Source organism: Desmodus rotundus, chromosome 5, assembly GCF_022682495.2.
Source record: "Desmodus rotundus isolate HL8 chromosome 5, HLdesRot8A.1, whole genome shotgun sequence".
In the NCBI taxonomy this organism is placed as follows: domain Eukaryota; kingdom Metazoa; phylum Chordata; class Mammalia; order Chiroptera; family Phyllostomidae; genus Desmodus; species Desmodus rotundus.
In genome coordinates this window covers 51836503-51847568 of record NC_071391.1, presented here as the reverse complement: position 1 = coordinate 51847568, position 11066 = coordinate 51836503, and the positions used below count along the sequence as shown (strand labels likewise).

The following is an 11066-nucleotide window of genomic DNA, read 5'->3' as shown; positions in this document are numbered from 1 at the left end:
TCTCAAAGGTGAAGCTTAAAAGGCAGTTAGTCTTCAGAGGTGGGGGTGGATTGAAAAGGGGTAAAGTGGAAGAGGGGGTGTCACAGCCATTATTGTAATGACAGCTTTCTATTTTTGTTATGAAAGTAATGAATGTTCATTGTGGGCAAGAGTATGAAAAAAACATGAAAAAGGAAAATATACATATCACTCATAATCCTATCATCCAGAGGGTAATAATTGTTAATATTTGGCATGTTTTTCTTCAGAGCTTCCTCCATAAGGATTTTTATCTAGTTAATAATTTTTAAGTTGCTTTTTAAAAATTTTATGTGATAATACTGGCATTTTTCCATGGACTGAAAAAGTCTGCAAGAAAGAAACACTTTAGAGTGACTGCATACTATTCTAGCAAGGCTGTCCCAATTTACTTACCCTGCTTGACCCTTTAGGCTGTTTCAATTTTCTACCATGATTACAAATAATGTACTGCTACCATACCCAATCTACTGTGTTTTTTTTTTTTCTGGGTAATTAATATACAGGGCTGGCTGGTTGGAGGGTCTTAAGCTGAATTTTCTTCCTTTCTTCCTTTCTTCCTTTCTTTCTTTCTTTCTCTTTCATCACTCTCTCTCTCTCTCTCTCTCTCTCTCTCTCTCTCTCTCTCCCTCCCTCCCTCTCTCTCTCTCTCTCTCTCTCTCTCTCTCTCTCTCTCTCTCTCTCTCTCTCTCTCTCTCTCTTTCAATCCTCACCCAAGGATATGTTTATTGATTTTAGAAAGAGAGGAAAAGAAAGAGAGAGAGAGAACATCAGTGTGAGAGAGAAGCATTGACAGGTTGCCTCCCATCTCCAACCAGGGATCCAACCTGCAACTTAGGTACCTGCCCTGACCAGAGATCACACCTGCAGCCTTTGGTGTCAGGCCCCAGTCCTGTGAGGCACCCGGCCAGGACTTCTGCTAAATTTTACTGCAGTGTTTCCTATGGCAGAGAGCAAACACACAGGAGACTCTCAAACGAGCTATAGTGTTAGATTACAACATGGTAACAACTGACCTTACTTTTCCCTCTACAATTTCCACTTCCTCATGAATTCTCTTGACATTGAAGTGAATAGTGCTGCTGTCCCTTTAGGCTTCCCTTGCCTACCTACCTCCAATCAACCAATCACCAAAATCTGTTTACTTTATACATCCTTGATCTCTTCCAAGTCTTTCCTCCCTTTTACCTCCTTGCTGCAATTGCCTTAGTTTACCTAAATGACCTACCCGAGCACTTCTGGTCTTCCCGAGCCACTCCCTTTAATCCATTTCTCCACACTATTGCCAGATCGTTCTTTCCAAATACACTTTAAGATCACATGCCTCTTTTACTTAAAAGCCTTTAATATTTCTCTGCTGCCCACTTGTACCCAGTACCTAAGTTTTCAGGATATTTGAGATCCTTATCTTTTTTTAGGTCCCTTCCAAATCCACCTCTACCTACTGCTCTAGAATCCACCCAGGCACTTTCTTCATGTGCCAACTCTGTGGCCGTAGTGAGCACCTCCTGCTTTGTCCCTGTCCTTATACTGTTCCATCTACCTAAAAAGCAACTCCCCTTCCTTCATAGTCTAGCTAACTTCTTGCCTTCAAAACTCAGCCTCAATTCCACCTTCTATAGGAAGTCTTTCCCGGCTGGATTTAACTGGGCATCCTTTTGGGCTCATACTCTGCCAATTCCTTAGGCAGAAACCCACCACACTGTGCCTCTCCTTGAAGGTTGGGATTGGACTTTGTTCATCTTTTTTAACCTCCAAACACTTCAGTTGTATTTCCTAAAAACAAGAATAGTCTCCTATGTAACCTCCGTAATTGTCAATTGTATCTATTAACATTGATACATACTGTTGTCTAACCTACAGACCTTATTTTAAGTTTACCAATTGTCCCATTAATGCCCCAGTCCAGGACCACAAGCTGCATTTATTGCCTTGACAATTAAACCATCCCTTCAACGTGGAATTGTTCTGGAGTCTTTGTTTTTCACGACATTGGGACTTTTGATGAGTCCATGACAGTCATTTCACTGAATGGTCCTCAATTTGTGTTTGTCTGATGTTTCTTCATGATTAGATTCAAGCTATTCACTTTTGGCAGGAATGTCACAGAAGTGATGTTACGTCTTCTCAGTGCCTCATATCAGAGGGCACACGATGTCTATTTGTCATATCCCCAGTGATGTTAACTTATTAACTACTTGATTAAGGTAGAAGTGGCCAGGTTTTTCAACGGTGAAGTTACTAATTTTCTCTCTGGATTTCCAAAGATACTTTGAGTATGGGAAATATATTGTATCCCATTTACATTCACCTACTATGTTGAACGTTTAGGCTTCTGTTTTCTCACTGGTCAAATGAGGATAATAGAACGAACAGTGGATTCCAGAATTTTTGCTCTCAAGGATCCTTTTCTTGTCCCCCCTTCCATGAACCTCGTATTTTGAAAGATTTTGTCCGCCATACAGATGCTATTTTGGGGGTACTACATGGAACTCACTTTCCTATTACACATTCATCAGATGTGTCTACTGTACTGTACACTCACAAAGGACAGGGCATGCTGGCCTCACCACTGGATGCCCAGAGCTAATCACAGCTCCACCCTACCGAGTAGGTGGTCAGGAAATATTTGTCCAAGGGCTGAATCTGACTGCCTGTCACAGCTTATGCCCAGCATTTGATGTCTGCAGGGAGGACACAAAATTGATAAATGCTATCCAAAGGCAGAGATTTGACATTTTAGTTAGTCTCAGAGGCTTTGTCAATGGTCAGGGTTCAGTTATCATGAAGATTTTAAAAACAGATTGGACAGAGTGCGTGAAACCTCCTTCCTATCCCTATCCCATCCCTGCCTTGCTGGTAGCCTCAGAGAGATGTTGAGGGGCGTTCTAGCAGCCCAAGTTTATGGTCTCTGTGTCACCTTTGTAAATCAGCAGGTGACAACTGGCTGGACAGTCTCCTGACCGTACGATAGAGCTTTTCAATATCCCAGACCTGTTCGCTTTTATATGACATTAGCGTTGTCACACATCCTCACTCATCTCCTTAACACTTGCGATCATGGAGATATAATGTAGTAGAAGATCATGTGGGGAATTTTCAAAAGGGATGGCAGGGAAGAAAATGAACATTAGTTGAGCATCTCATATATGCCCCCTGCTTTCTTCCCTTTGTTTGCTCTTTAAATCTTCACCATAACTGGAGAGTTATAGTTGGGAAAACTGAGGTTGGGTGAGGGGTGATGTCTTGCCTTAGGTCTTACAGATGCATGCAGCTGGGCTGGGTAGAGGTGGTGGCGGCGGCGGTGTTCTCCAATCTCTTTCGAAAGCCCTTGGAAGTAGCCACTGCACCAAGCTGCCTCTCCCATCTTGTAAAAACGCCCTTTTCTTTGGAAATGTGCTGGCAATCGTGATCCAGACATATGAAGGACAGACATCTCTCGGACCACGTTCAGTGCAGTTATTTATTTATTTTTTTAATGATTGTTATCAGGACTCAGTAGCTGTTACTATGGTTTGGAGGAAGTTGTCCGAGGAAGGAGAGCTTTTCTTTGGGCATCTTGCATGCCTGAGGGAGGAAAAGCAAGTTCTCAGCTCTTAATTGCCTCTGGCTGTGCTGCAGCATCAGCGTGAGAGAGACGGTCACTGGAAAAGTGTTGGGGGTGTGAAATAACATCAGGGGATAGGCAGAGAGGGAGGTCTCGGGCCCCAGAGAGAGAGCTGGCACACGGGTGGAGGCAGAGGAGGGGGAGAAAGAGGGGGCCCAACAACACTGCGGAGAAACGGGGAAGAAAGCCAAAACGGGAGGAAAGAGAACAAAAGGCAAGAGGAGAGGAAGTAGAGGAAAGTAGGGACAAGGAGGGAGAAAGTTTGACAAAAGGGGTGAGAAAAAGCAAGGACGGTAAGAGGAAACCGAGAAAAATCAACTAAGAGAACTTGGAGAACTCGAGAAAGAAAAGAAAAGAAAAAGGAGAGTAGATGAAGAAAAAGCGAAGAGGAAGGAGGGAAGAGGAGAGAGAAAGACGTCGAAGAGAGCAGAGACTGGAGCTGGGGGGCGGCGGGGTGGGGGGGAGCAGCGGAGAGGCTGGTGAGTGGACCTGGTAGGACGCGCATCACCTGCGTGGCGCCCTCCCGCGCCGTGGTGCGGCCCTGCTCCCAGCGCCTGTGCGCCACGGCTCGCCCAGCCGCGTAGGATTGGCTCCCGCCTCCCATTCATGTAACCTGCGTGTGCGTGTGTGTGCGCGTGTGTGTCTCTCGTTCGCCCTCTCTGTCTGTGTGTAAGAGAGCGAGGGTGGGGGACAGAGGCAAGCAGGCGAACAGACAGGGAGGGGAAGAAGAGGAGAGAAGCTATTAAACACACACTCACACACACGCCCGCGCGCGCACACACCCGCCCCAACCCTCCAGAAGCCTCGGGATTGCAGCTGTTTCATGTGGGGCAGCAGTGCTGGCAGGGACGCCGGCCGGGAGCGGCCGGGAGCGGGAGCCCGGCGTGTGCGCGCGGCTGGAGGCTCTCTGGGGCTCTGCTCCCCGCGGGAGCTATTGTTGGTCTCTCTGGAGCTGAGCGCAAACCTGGGACCTGCTCCTTCCTGGACGCCCACTTTCGGTTCACGGAGCCGAGGAACCGCACCACCGAGAGTAAGAGGAGCCACCAGTGCGGCGCCTTGCCTCCCTCCTCCCCGCTTCCCTGGCGGTGGCAGTCTGCAGCCACGGTAAGGCGGCGTGATCCGCTCCACCGAAAAGCGCCTTGGGGACCGCAGCGGCGCCTCGCCTGCTCTCTAGCTTCTCTGAGCGCACTAGCTGTGGCAGGGTTGGGGCAGCTCTCAGGGAAGCCAGGGGCTCCAGGAGACGCCTGCGTGCTCCCCTGGCCCGCACCCGCGGAGGAAGGGAGGGAGGCTGGGGCACGGGTTGCCGGTGAGGCGAGCCAGTCTGGAGCCCTGAGCCTCCGCAGCTGCAGCCCCTGGAGCCCGCCGTGGACGGGAGCCTGGGAACGAGGGTTAGGGAAGAGCAGGGAGGTGGGCTCGGGCTTAAGACTAGTGAGTGCGGGTGGGAGGGAGGTGGCGTTCCCCGGGGTCGTCTGCTTCGCAGGGATCCCCTTCCTGTCCCGGCCCCAGCGCCTGCAACCCTTCTGCAGACCCGCTAGCCCAAGAGCCCCGGCGGGCGCTGGAGGAACCCGAGAGGCGGCGCCGGGCTCCGGCGTCTGCAGCCTGCCCTGCGGGGCTAGCGCTGGTTGTAGTAGCCCGGCGTGCGCTGCGGTTGGAGCTGAGAACCTGGAGACAAGTACCCCCTAGCCCCGCGCCCTCTGCAGCGGGCTCAGCGCTCACCTCTCCCAGCCCTCAGCCTTGGGGCTGTGTTTGTGTTCCCCTCCAAGCGAGTTAAGGCTGAAGCCTCCGGGTGGATGCTCGGAGCGCTCCAGGCGGGTGTGTAGGACTACTCGTACCCTGGTCTTCAGCAGTGTTCTGGGTTGAAATGTGATCACCGAGCTTCTTAGTCATTTTCCTCGAGATTTACAAATGCAGTCTTTATATCGGAGGAGCAGGCGGGAAGGTGGTATCGCGGTGTGTGTGTGTGTGTGTGTGTGTGTGTGTGTGTACAGCCAACTACTGTAAGGGGTGAGGGGAGGTTCAACTGCTGAGTCCTCGTTGGCGAGGCTGTAGGGTGGGCTTTTCTGGCGGCTTCCCGCAGTTTCTATGCCCTACCCCCGCAAAGGCTAGGTTGGAAAGTACTAGAAATTCAACTGCGTTGTCTCTAACTTTGGAAATTTGCTCCCCTTTCAGGGTGAGACCTTAAGACGACTTGCGCACCCTGGTCCATGTGGACGAGGGTATTATTACTCACTTGGGCACAGACCCACTCCAGAACCACGCCAATTATCCCTCTGGTCCCTAACCCCTTCTCCCCAGCTAGGGAGAAGGTTTATAGATGTGCACTTATCCGTAAGCCATCAGTGCAGCGAAAGGGGCGAAGAGAAACAGCCTGGGTTTTGCTGGATCCTGCGTGTACTCTTGGTGTTTGACTAGCTCACGAGATTGCCCTGCTGCTTTGTGGAAGGCCGCGGCGGGGCACGCTCTGGACGCGAGCACCGGGGTGAGGGGAAGCTTATGTGCCTAGCTGTGCGGCCGTGCATGCAGGGAGATCTGCGGACTGGCATCGTGAGCAGTTATATAAACTGCCTCAGTGATTACCCAGAAGCGTGATGCGAGCACTTGGTTCGCGGAAGACAAGCCTGAAAGTTTGCCTGTTTGGGGAATGTAAGTACCAGGGCGCTCCCAACCCCGGAGCAGGGAGCAGGAAGGCGCCTTGCACCACGGCGGCTCCCAGGTCTCATGGGCGTTGGGTGCTGATGCTGCTGTCCCCAAAGAGCCGGTTGTCCAGGCAGCGACTGGGTAGAGAATCCAGGATTGGTCAGAGAAAAAGCTGGTGGGAACCCAGCGTCCATTGAGTCCTCAGAGCCGAGTGGGCGTTGGGAGGCCTTCCAGCGAATGCTGTTTTAGGAAACTGACTTTGTGTCCTGGGTAACCTTAAAGCCCCTCTTCTCTGCCTCTCCGAGCGCCGCCTCCCCATCTTGCATACCCAGTGCCCTTCACTTGTTTGAAACCTGCCCGCGATGCCTGGTTCCCCTTTGGAGATGCCAAGCATCCCAGCCGTCCAGGCCCACTCTGGCGGGGGTCAGGAGCAAACGTGCCGGCCTCTGCCAGGGTCGGCCCCATTATGTAGCTAACTGTGCCTGGTTTCCTCAGCTGGCCGGGCACGAATGGGGATGGGATGCGGGTGGGTGCGGAGCATGGCTTCCTCCTCCTCGCCTCTCCTACGGGGAAGGCAGTTTGCTTCTGTTGCGTCTATTCTCATCTCGCTACTTCCCTTCGCCGACGCTGCCGCAGCCTGTACACACTGATGGTCTTTGAGAGAAAAATCACAGCAGTAGAGTGCTTTGAAATCTTGTTTTTCGCCTGTAGAGGGATAAGCCACCCAAGACCTGACAGAGCTGCGCGGAACGCGGAATGAAGTCTGGGGCACAAGGGCCCCGAACTCGCTCGCGCACGCCGTCGGGAGGTGGTGGTGTGCCTGGGTGGGGGTTTTTTGCTTTTGCCACATTCCAGCGACCTGAAACGCTGCATTCCCTGCCCCTGAAATCTGGGGTCTGAGTGTGTTCCGCAGACTTGCGGGGCTGTGCGGATTTCCTGCCGCTGCTGCGATCTTTAACAATGCAATCGTGCGGCTGGTGCGCGGCTGGGAAACAGCCCCAGGTGCCCACGGGCCGCGCCTTGACCTTGCTGGAGGCACCTTTAACCTGGTCATCCGAAGGAGTCCGGCTCCGCTGCGGGGTCAGGGCAGGAGGAGGGCTCCCAGGAGGGACTGGGTTCGCTCTGGGCCAGGGCGGGACCCAGTGGCTGCCAGGCTGCTGCCGAGAGGACTGGGCTCCGCGACAACCTGTTTCCCGGCGTGCAGGGGCGGCGCCTTCCCGCTCCCCCTCCCGGGCACACGCAGGGCGCTGCCTTCCTCCCCTCCTGCCTCTGCCGGCTTCCCAAAATCCCAGGTTGGCGGCGTGGGCTCGAGGCTCCTAGCTCTCTCAGCAGCCCGCTGCAGGGTTCCTTCAGGTCGCGGCTCCTTGGCCCGCAGACCCGCAGTCCCGGGGAGCCGGGCCGCCGGGTGGGCGGGGCCTGGGCGGGAAACACGAGCTGAGACCTCCCTTTCCAGGCCCAGTCCCTGCCCCGAGCACCGTGCGGTGCAGGGTTCCGGTTGCGCCTCCCGCCTCTCTCCTGGCCTGGATCTGTTCTCTTGTTCCCCGGCGCGCCCCGGTGTCCTACCGCTCAGCTTTGCCTGGGAGCTCTGCTTGCCAAAGTTAGAAGGGATGTTTTTACAGGTGGTGACGGTGCAGGAGTGTGTGTGTGTGTGTGTGTGTGTGTGTGTGTGTGTGTGTGTGTGTATCCTGGGGATGGAGGTGTGTGGCGAGGCCAAGCATAGCTCAAAAACGGATTCCCCCCTTGGAGGCGTGATAAGGGAATGGTGAGGACGCAGCAGGTTTCTCTAGTGAGGGGATGACAGAGTCCTTCTGTGTAGTGGAACTGGACCGTTCGAAGCTGATTTCCTGGGGTGAGGAGTGCTGTTTCTAGGCCTTGCCTGGCGTGCAGCAGTCCTTCGGAATGTTTGGGAAATGGAGCTCCCAGGTTCTTCAGGCAAGTCTGACAACATGGATGTTCTTATAGTTTTAGAGAACTAATACTGGGAAGGTTTTATTCCCAGCATGCCTTTAAGTGATTGGGGGCATGGTGATGGTTAACCAGTGAATTAGCCATCTTCCAGGGTGGGGAAGTTGTCAGGAACCGAGAGGTTCTGTTTTTGACACAGAGAGAGATCTCGGACTTACTTGCCAACATCCTATTCTCATCAAGGAACCTCTCAGAGGATGAGGGCTGGATGCAGACAGTAGGCCAATAAGGCACCATGTGGACTGTGGGGGCAGGAAGGGCCAGCCTTGCACAATGCAGACCTTCAGGGGCAGAACCAGTGCTCAGCCTGAAGAAGAACCACCAGAGGACAGATCTAGAGTGAATGGAATGATCTGGAGTATGTGAGCTCCCCATGGAACAGGTGTTGTGGTAGAAGATCGGGCATGGCATCCGTGGGCTAGTTGGAACTCCAAGGGCTCTCCTCTGGTAGACCTGACTCTATGAGGTATACTCTCCTCCCCTCTGCAGTTTGGTGATGGCATGTGAGTCTAACCCCTTAACTTACTGTGTGGGTTTTATACTTGGGTGGCTGGCCCCAGACAAGTTACCATTGGAACGTGAGTTATCTCCTATGTGAACGGGAAAGATATGTCTAGTTTACAGCTCTGTAAGGCCTGATATACATAAACCTCTGACACATTGTGGGCCTTTTACAGGTGATCATTCCCTTCCACCTCCTTCGTCTGTCTTCAGCATTGTGCCTTTGATGGGTGGCAGTTGAGCAGAGGAATCAACAGTGCCCCCAAACCCAGCAACATTGCACCCATAGTCTATTTAAAACTAGCGCAAATGCTTGAAACAAAAATACTTCTCTTTTCTTAGAAACGCCATTTCCAGTTTTGTTAGAATTCCTCCCTCATTGAGTCCTTTTTTTCCTGACAAAATTACATCCTTGTGCAGATTGGCATGTTACATAACCTGATATTTCCAGATCAAAAGTTACAAATATGGGAAAGGAGGTGGTTAGGAATTTAAGATAAAGATTGTTGGGCCAGGGACAAGCAAGGGACTCAGGAGGAGCACTCACACTCTTTAAAGATCACGGAGGTTGAAGGAAGATGAGGTTAGTAAGCACGGGGTGCACATCCTCACCTCGGTCCTGTCTGGTTCTAATGAGCAGACACTGTACTTGGACCCAAGCCTTCTGTTGTTCCTGGCCCAGTATATTCTCCCATATCCATGAGTCTAAATGTGGTACAAAAGAACAGTTGAATTTAAATCACCTCCTTGCAGATTCGATTCCAAAAGCCTAGCAGGGTAAATCAACATCAATTCCAGATCTACATGGCAGGGTTTTACCCACCTTCTTACATGGTTATCGTAACTGATAGCCGAATCCACCTTTGCTTTGCGCTGACGGACTGCTATGGGGGCCGCTTCGAAAGTAACACATGCCCCAGTTCCAAGGGAACCAAGCATACACGGATCTCTGAACTCAGAGTTTTCCATAAGGAAAGCTTCTAAAGAAACAGTATAAATGTAGAGGCTTAGTTCTTTGTGGGTTATAGATTTATTACTTTGTCACAGTTTTTATCCAACTTGTGTCTTTATTACATCTAATTACCAAATTATGTAATTAAATATAATTCTAATTATATCTAATTACCAAAGTAATATATGTTCACTGTAGCAAAGTAAGATAATATAGAGAAAAGCGAAAAGAAAATAAGGTTCACCACATTTTGGGTTGTACCTTGTGACTTTATGAATGCAGAGAAAATGAGATCATGCTTAAAATACTTTGAATGCTTATTATCATTTAAAGATGCTCACATTACAACTTACCCCCTTACCACATTACAACTTTACCCCCATGGTAACATTTTTAATGGCTACATGGAACCGTATGGAATAATTTATTTAAATAGCACCCACACTTTGACTTTTTGTTCATTTGTAGTTTTCGATTATTATCACAAAGCTGTAGTAGCTATCCTTGTGCACACCGCATTGTTCATATTTCCTTAAAAGAAATTCCTAGAAAGTACGATTGCAGGGTCAAAGACAGATGCCATGCTGCGATTTCTGTCACAGTTGACAAGCGGTAGGGTACACTGTGATTTCTGCTCCATCTTTTAACCATAATATGGCTGTTTATGTTGCAATCCCTTGCCGGCTGGGAGCCTAAGTAGTGGAGGGAGGTAGGGGTGACCATCAAATCTCAAGCCCGGGATTTGCATAACTTCGAGCTGTTCTGCTAAACAGAGAGGCAAATCCTCTTCCCGAGAACATTTTTGTTCCCTGGCTGTCTCAGAACCATCCCTCTGCAGAGCCTCAGCCAGCAAAGGAGTCAAAATATGAAAATATGTTCCTCTGCATTGTAGGTGGGGCTGGCTCCGTGACGAATGACAGACAGTTCCTCAGAGAAGTATGTGTGGCTTCAGCATCGCTCAGGCAGTGCATTCCTCCCTCACAGCTCTTTTCCTTCTGCTTGGATTCACCGGCCTTAGTATGGCCACCTAGGGAATCTTACGAAGACTAGCCCACAGCCAGCTCATGCACACCTGCCGCATGGTACTTTACTGGGGAAGTCAGCCCAGCGGCCCCTCTTTACGGTTCCAGGGCACATGAAAACAAAAATTAATTAATTAATTCACACGCTCACATGCTGGTGCCAAAGTGGAAGGAGTTGGGATCTGGTCTCCTGCTTATACGGGCCACCAGAGTGTGTATCTGTCCGTCTCGTTCTGTTATGTGTCAGATTTCTGTGGCCCAGGACAGATCTGTTCCCTGTCGTTAGATGACTAGTCATCTGACAAAGAATTCAGTGGAGCCAGTGGAGGAAGTCCAGTCGTCCCATTTCCAAGGTGTCCCATGC

At 50.8% G+C, this 11066-nt stretch overlaps 1 protein-coding gene across 7 annotated transcripts in view; it reads left to right on the top strand.

Annotated features, from left to right (window-relative positions):
- Positions 1–4229: 4229 nt before the first annotated feature.
- Positions 4230–11066, top strand: part of TENM4 (teneurin transmembrane protein 4) — a 737502-nt gene continuing 730665 nt past the window's right edge. For all 7 annotated transcript variants that reach the window (XM_053924565.2, XM_053924563.2, XM_053924561.2 and 4 more), the window contains exon 1: positions 4230–4729. The gene's annotated coding sequence lies outside the window, so the exon portion shown is untranslated. The remainder of the gene's footprint in view (positions 4730–11066) is intronic.